The following is a 7,810-nucleotide window of genomic DNA, read 5'->3' as shown; positions in this document are numbered from 1 at the left end:
TGCCCCTCATGGCTAATAAAAGCTAGCAGGAACGGAACAGCCGGATGGGCCAAGGAGGTGATCAATGCCTCTTTACGAGAGGGAGTGATACCACCCTGCCTGAAACAGGCGGTGGTGAGACCGCTCCTAAAGAAAACCTCCTTGGACCCTGAAAACCTTGACAACTATAGACCGGTAGCAAATGTTCCGTTCCTGGGCAAGGTTTTAGAGCGTGTGGTCGCTCACCAGCTCCAGGCTCTCTTGGATGAAACTGATTATCTGGATCCATGTCAATCGGGCTTTCGGCCGGGGTTTGGTACAGAAACAGCCTTGGTCGCCCTGTATGATGACCTCTGTCGGGAGAAAGACAGAGGGAGTGTAACTCTGTTGGTTCTCCTTGATCTCTCAGCGGCTTTTGATACCATCGACCATGGTATCCTTCTGGGACGTCTTGCGGACTTAGGAGTTGGAGGCACTGCTTGGCGGTGGCTGTGCTCCTACCTCAAGAATCGTCTCCAGAAGCTGGTGCTTGGGGAGCATTACTCGAGTCCCTGGATACTCCAATATGGGGTCCCACAGGGTTCAGTTCTGTCCCCCATGCTCTTTAATATCTATATGAAGCCGCTGGGCGAGGTCATTAGGAGATTTGGAGTGCGTTTCCAGCAATATGCTGATGATACGCAGCTCTACTTCTCCTTTTCATCTTCTTCAGGTGAGGCTGTTGATGTACTAAACCACTGCCTGGCCGCGATAATGGACTGGATGAGAGCTAATAAACTGAGACTCAATCCTGACAAGACTGAGATGCTGTTGGTGGGGGGGCTCTCTGCCCAGATGGTTGATGTCCGACCTGCCCTAGATGGGGTTACACTCCCCCTAAAGGAGCAGGTCCGTAGTTTGGGGGTCTTATTAGATCCGCTCCTGTCACTGGAGGCTCAAGTAGCCTCGGTGGCACGGAATGCATTCTACCAGCTTCGGCTGGTAGCCCAACTACGACCCTATCTGGATAGGGAGAACCTTGCCACAGTTATCCATGCTCTGGTAACCTCTAGATTGGACTACTGTAATGCACTCTACGTAGGGTTACCTCTGAAGACGGTTCGGAAACTTGAGCTGGTGCAGAATGCTGCGGCCAGAGTTCTTACTGGGACAAAAAAATTTGATCATATAACACCTGTCCTGGCCCAGCTGCACTGGCTACCAATATGTTTCCGGGCCAGATTCAAAGTGTTGGTTCTTACCTATAAAGCCCTTAACGGCATCGGACCGCAATACCTGGCAGAACGCCTCTCCCGCTATGTACCTACCCGGTCGCTGCGCTCGACGTCGAAGGCCCTTCTCCGTGTCCCAACGCATAGGGAGGCACGGAGAATGATAACTAGAGCTAGGGCCTTCTCAGTGGTGGCCCCCGAACTATGGAACGCCCTCCCTGATGAGATACGCCTGGCGCCTTCTTTGCTATCTTTTCGGCGCCAGGTAAAGACCTACCTCTTCGCCCAGGCATTTTAAAAATTTTAAAAATTTAAAAATTTGAATTTAAAATTGAAAATTTTTAATTATGTTTTATTGTGTTTTTGTATTTTAACCTGTTTTATTATGCTGTACACCGCACTGGGAGCTTATTGCTATAGGGCGGTCTAAAAATGTAATAAAATAAATAAATAAATAAATAAATAATTTTACACTTGTTTATATTGAATTGCATTTGCCATTTTTCCACCCATTCATTCAGTTTGGAGAGGTCATTTTTTGTTTTAACAACCCTGAACGATTCAGTATCATCAGCAAACTTGGCCACTTCACTGCTCACTCCTAATTCTAGGTCATTAATGAACAAGTTGAAAAGTACAGGTCCCAATACTGATCCTTGAGGGACTCCACTTTCTACAGCCCTCCATTGAGAGAACTGTCCGTTTATTCCTACTCTCTGCTTTCTGCTTCTTAACCAATTCCTTATCCACAAGAGGACCTCCCCTCTTATTCCATGACTGCTAAGCTTCCTCAGAAGTCTTGGGTGAGGTACCTTGTCAAAAGCTTTTTGAAAGTCTAAGTACACTATGTCCACTGGATCACCTCTATCTATGTGCTTGTTGATACTCTCAAAGAATTCTAATAGGTTACTGAGACAGGACTTTCCCTTGCAGAAGCCATTGCTGGTTCTGCTTCAGCAAGGCTTGTTCTTCTATGTGCTTAGTTAATCTAGCTTTAATAATACGTTCTACCAGTTTTCCAGGGACAGAAGTTAAGCTAACTGGCCTGTAATTTCTGGGACCCCCCCTGGATCCCTTTTTGAAGATTGGCATTACATTTGCCACTTTCCAGTCCTCAGGCACGGAGGAGGACCTGAGGGACAAATTACATATTTTAGTTAGCAGATCAGCAATTTCACATTTGAGTTCTTTGAGAACTCTCGGGTGGATGCCATCCGGGCCAGGTGATTTGTCAGTTTTTATATTGTCTATTAAGCCTAGAACTTCCTCTCTCGTTACCACTATTTGTCTCAGTTCCTCAGAATCCCTTCCTGCAAATGTTAGTTCAGGTTCAGGGATCTGCCCTATATCTTCCACTGTGAAGACAGATGCAAAGAATTCATTTAGCTTCTCTGCAATCTCCTTATCATTCTTTATTACACCTTTGACTCCCTTATCATCCAAGGGTCCAATCGCCTCCCTAGATGGTCTCCTGCTTTGAATGTATTTATAGAATTTTTTGTTGTTGGTTTTTATGTTCTTAGCAATGTGCTCCTCAAATATTTTTTTAGCATCCCTTATTGTCTTCTTGCATTTCTTTTGCCAGAGTTTGTGTTCCTTTTTATTTTCTTCATTCGGACAAGACTTCCATTTTCTGAGGGAAGACTTTTTGCCTCTAAGAGCTTCCTCGACTTTGCTCATTAACCATGCTGGTATCTTCTTGGCCCTGGCGGTACCTTTTCTGATCTGCGGTATGCACTCCAGTTGAGCTTCTAATATAGTGTTTTTAAACAACTTCCAAGCATTTTCGAGTGATGTGACCCTCTGGACTTTGTTTTTCAGCTTTCTTTTTACCAATCCCCTCATTTTTGTGAAGTTTCCTCTTTTGAAGTCAAATGTGAGCATGTCCCATGTTATGATAGACTGCCAGCCAAAATTTCTTAAATTAATTAAATATCAGCCAAGCATTTTTTTTAACTTTTAAACTGCAGAAGATGAAGGTCAGAGTATGGGGCAAGGTCAGTATTAGGATTACAGGTACTCTGTGAACATGGCTGATTGTTAATGAATTTTAACAGATTATGAGAACTCTGAGAGAAAAAATTCCAAAAGGGCTCTGGGGCTTTTTTCTCTCTTTTTAGATTTGAACTCTTGATTCTCTCTGACTGTTTTATGTATCACCATGAAAATTAAGAGGGTTGTTAAGCAAGCGTTTCTTAGTTCAGGAGTGTAAGTTTTGTAAGGTTTTTGTTTTGAAATGAGCTTATGGGAAGCATCAGAATGGCTTGGGGGGTATTTTCAATTTAACATTGCAGAATGTGAAAAACCCATGCTGGCTATAATATACAGCCACTCTTGTGACTGTAGAATTTATATACTGCTTAATACTAAGACAGTCTCTACACAGTTTACTAAATAACCAATAAAATATGCTTATATAACAAAAAATAAATCTGCAAAACTGTAATGCAATGCAATATAACACTAGAATACTCCCCCACAACCCCCCCACAACATAGCAGTACATTTTGAAATGATCTTGAGAGTCAGGGTTCCCTTCCTTGTTCAGCCTTCCTCTTGCCAAAGCGCACATCCTGACATATTGATTGATTGATTGATTTATATTATTTTATTTATTATTTATTAATTAAATTTATATACCACCCCATAGCCGAAGCTCTCTGTGTGGTGCACAACAGACAAACAACCAATATACAATTAAAACCATATGTTAAACAACTTTAAAATAGATTCACTATAGCATAAATCGAACATAATTAAACACAGATAATAAATATTAAATTTAAATTAGTTAAAATATTAGGATGTGAAGATGTTAAGGTGTTAAAAATTGCAATATTAAATATTAAAGTATTAAAAATATTGAATATCAAAATATTAAAATGCCTGGGAGAAGAGGAAGGTTTTTACCTGGCGCCGAAAAAATAATGTTGGCGCCAGGCGTACCTCATCAGGAAGAGTATTCCACAGTTCGGGGGCCACCACTGAGAAGGCCCTTTTTCTCGTTGTCATCTTCCGGGCTTCTCTCTGAGTAGGCACCCGGAGGAGGGCCTTTGATGTTGAGCGCAGTGTATGGGTAGGTTTGTATCGGGAGAGGTATTCCAACAAGTATTATTATTATTATTATTATTATTATTTATTTAATTTATTAGTCGCCCATCTGGCTGGTTGTCCAGCCACTCTGGGCGACATACAAAATAAAACAATACATTAAAACATTAAAATTTAAAACCATAACAGTAAGAAACCTAACCCACCCCAAAAGCCTGCCTGAAGAGCCAGGTCTTCAAGGCCCGGTGGAAGCTTATCATATTGCGGTCCCAAGCCGTTTAGGGCTTTATAAGTTAAAACTAGCACTTTGAATCGAGCTCGGAAACATATGGACAACCAGTGCAAGCGGGCCAGAGTCGGTGTTATATGATCGGACTGCCTAGTCCCTGTTAATAGTTTGGCCGCTGCATTTTGCACGAGCTGTAGCTTCCAAACCATCTTCAAAGGCAGCCCCACGTACAGTGCATTGCAGTAGTCTAGTTTAGAGGTTACCAGTGCATGGACAACTGATGCAAGGTTGTCCCTATCCAGATAGGCGCGTAGTTGGGCCACCAGCCGAAGTTGGTAGAAAGCACTCCGTGCCACCGAGGCTACCTGTGCCTCTAGTGACAGGGATGGTTCTAAAAGAACTCCCAAACTACGGACCTGCTCCTTCAGGGGGAGTGTAACCCCATCCAGGACAGGATGAACATCCACCATCTGTTCAGGAGAACCACCTACTAACAGCATCTCAGTCTTGTCTGGATCGAGCCTCAATTTATTCGGTCTCATCCAGTCCATTATCGCAGCCAAGCATAGGTTCAGCACATTGACAGCCTCACCTGAAAAAGATGAACAGGAGAAGTAGAGCTGCGTGTCATCAGCATACTGGTGGAAACACACTCCAAAACTCCTGATGATGGCACCCAGTGGCTTCATGTAGATGTTAAAAAGCATGGGGGATAGTACTGACCCCTGTGGAACTCCATATTGGAGAGCCCAGGGTGCCGAGCAAAATTCCCCAGGCACTACCTTCTGGAGACGACCCGCCAAGTAGGAGCGGCACCACTGCCAGGCAGTGCTTCCAACTCCCAGATCAGCGAGTCTCCCCAGAAGGATACCATGGTCGATGGTATCAAAAGCCGCTGAGAGATCAAGGAGAATCAACAGAGTTACACTCCCCCTGTCTCTCTCCCGACACAAGTCATCATACAGGGCGACCAAGGCCGTCTCCGTGCCAAAACCGGGCCTGAAACCTGATTGAAATGGATCCAGATAATCGGTCTCATCCAAGAGTGCCTGGAGCTGGTCTGCAACCACTCTTTCTAGGACCTTGCCCAGGATTGACTGCATTTATATACCTCCTCATAGCCGAAGCTCTCTGGGGGGTTTACAACATAGCAGGAATTGAGCACAGATGGGTCCAGCCAACCCTCTCAAAAACTGCCAAAATGGAGGCGAGAAAGCAAAAATGGAGGAAACACCTCCCCCCCAAATAAACCCAGCCCAATGAAGATTGAGCATTTTTGCTGGCTGGAGATAGGAATGGAAAACTGATGGGAAGATGGAATAGAGTACAGTGGTTGGACGTTTGAGCAGAACAACATTTCATTTCATTGCAGGACATTTCTTGTTCCTTTTTTTCTTTTCCTTCCTTATTTAATGCTCAGAGTCAGCCGTCATAATTCTGTATAGAACAGTATCAGATGGCTTTTGTTTCATCCTCATTTTTTTCTTTTTCTTTCCTTGGTTTTGTCTAGCTTCTTGGCCAGAGGGATGGAGCTGCTCTCCTCATTATCCAGATGCTGGCTTTTCTCAGGCAAGCCTTGCCCCAATCAGGGTCTTTTTCTTATCATAAATAGCCATTGTTCAAAGGAGCGGAGCTGAAATCCATCAAACTGAAACATCGATCTGAAGGCAAAGGGTTTGGGATGAGTGGAAGTGGGAAAACCTGGGTGACAGCTGGCTGTGGCCCCTCAGCTTCTGGAGCTCCAGAGCCTCATTCCACCATGCTTAGGACATCAGACAACTTGAAGGCTTTTCTGTCCTCATCCTCTGTGGTGGTGTTTGTGCTGTCAGATAATTTGTCTGGTATGGCCTTCAACACTGGAACCCGATTGCTGGATTCTGGTGACTTCACCAGGGCTCATTTTTTTCTGTTAACCATTTGATGGCTGTATTTTGCGATGTAGATAGCTGGCTGCTACCGCTGCCCAGTGGTCAGGACTGCAACCTCACTTTCCCTGTAAGAGGTCACACTATAACCTCCTGGAGGGAAATCTCACCAAATCATTTAAAATCCCTCAAGTCAGTGTGGCTGGAGAAAGAGTCCCGTATGGGTTGGTAACCCTGGTACTGCCTTTAGTGCTGTTTGTCTGAGGCTTCACACTGTCAGCTTTCTTGTTCAGTGAACTCTTAGCTGCTGAAAAGTTTCTCATTGCCGACATAGTGGTAAGAATTGCACTCTTGAGCTTCCTTCTGGCACTGAACATTTTCAGACACTCTGCAGTCTCCTGTCTGTGTAACATGGAGGCCACTGTTCAATGCTGACAGACCCATGGATGTTTTAGAGCTTTGTGAGCCGATTCTCTTTGCTGGGTTGATGGTTAACATCTGGTTTATGAGGGTTTTTGCTTTGGGGTGACGGTGTCCAACTCAGGAGAAGTCATAGACTCTGGCCATAATCTGTTGGTACAGCTTGTACTGATCCTCATCCCAGAAAGGAGGATACCTAACCAGTAAGACGTATAGAATAGCACCACATGCCCAGATATCCACAGGTTTGTCATAAGCTTCTTTGTGTACACCTTCAGGAGATAGCCAAGAGTGCCCACAAAGCTGAACCAGGCCTGCTGGTCTCCTTGTACTTCAACTGCCAAGCCAAAGTCTGCCATCTCCATCACCACTCCTTTGCATTTGCTGGCCAGAAGCTTGCATCGGCTTCACTGTAGTATTTCCTGGCAATGATGTCTTCAAAGAGTTCCCCGCCCATGACCAGATCAAAGACAAGGTAGTGGAAGCCTTCCTCAGATATGTTATCATGGAAGTGAACGATGTTGGAATGCTTCAGGAGACGGCAAATTTGAATTTCTCGCCTCAACTTCTGATCATCAGTGAAATGATGTACCCTTGTAATTAATACGCAGCAGACATTCATTCACATGACAGCTGGCTGCAATTAGATGCAATTACAGGGGGGCATAGGACCCATGGAATGGAATACCAAAGGCAGCTTGTTAGCACAAAGACAGACGTAGCATCTTAGGTATGTTTGAATAAATATTGCTGCATTCCAAGATATTCAAGGTAGTGAATGGGTGTTCTACCCACTTCTACCACATTTTCCCCTAAATGAGTTCTTCCCAGAGTGATCAATAGCAACTCTCATTCTAATTTACCACAAAACATACTAAAAATATATAGAAAGTTGAAATACCTATCATAAACAGTGATCCTTATATTTTTATATCTGTACAATGTCTGGTCTCAGACTTTAGGCAGGGTACAACAGAAAAATCAGATGGCTTCACTACTACATTAAACAGAACCACGAGTACCATTAAAAGATGAAATAAATGCATATGCTCCAG

General features: G+C 44.0%; 1 pseudogene; it reads right to left on the bottom strand.

The window, feature by feature from the left end:
* Positions 1 to 6,838: 6,838 nt before the first annotated feature.
* On the bottom strand, positions 6,839 to 7,377 carry LOC133386090 (calcium/calmodulin-dependent protein kinase type II subunit beta-like; annotated as a pseudogene).
* Positions 7,378 to 7,810: the final 433 nt, after the last annotated feature.

The sequence above is a fragment of the Rhineura floridana genome, chromosome 5 (genome assembly GCF_030035675.1).
Source record: "Rhineura floridana isolate rRhiFlo1 chromosome 5, rRhiFlo1.hap2, whole genome shotgun sequence".
NCBI lineage: Eukaryota > Metazoa > Chordata > Lepidosauria > Squamata > Rhineuridae > Rhineura > Rhineura floridana.
The sequence above is the reverse complement of the archived record's forward strand: the minus strand, read 5'-3'. Positions and strand labels throughout refer to the sequence as shown.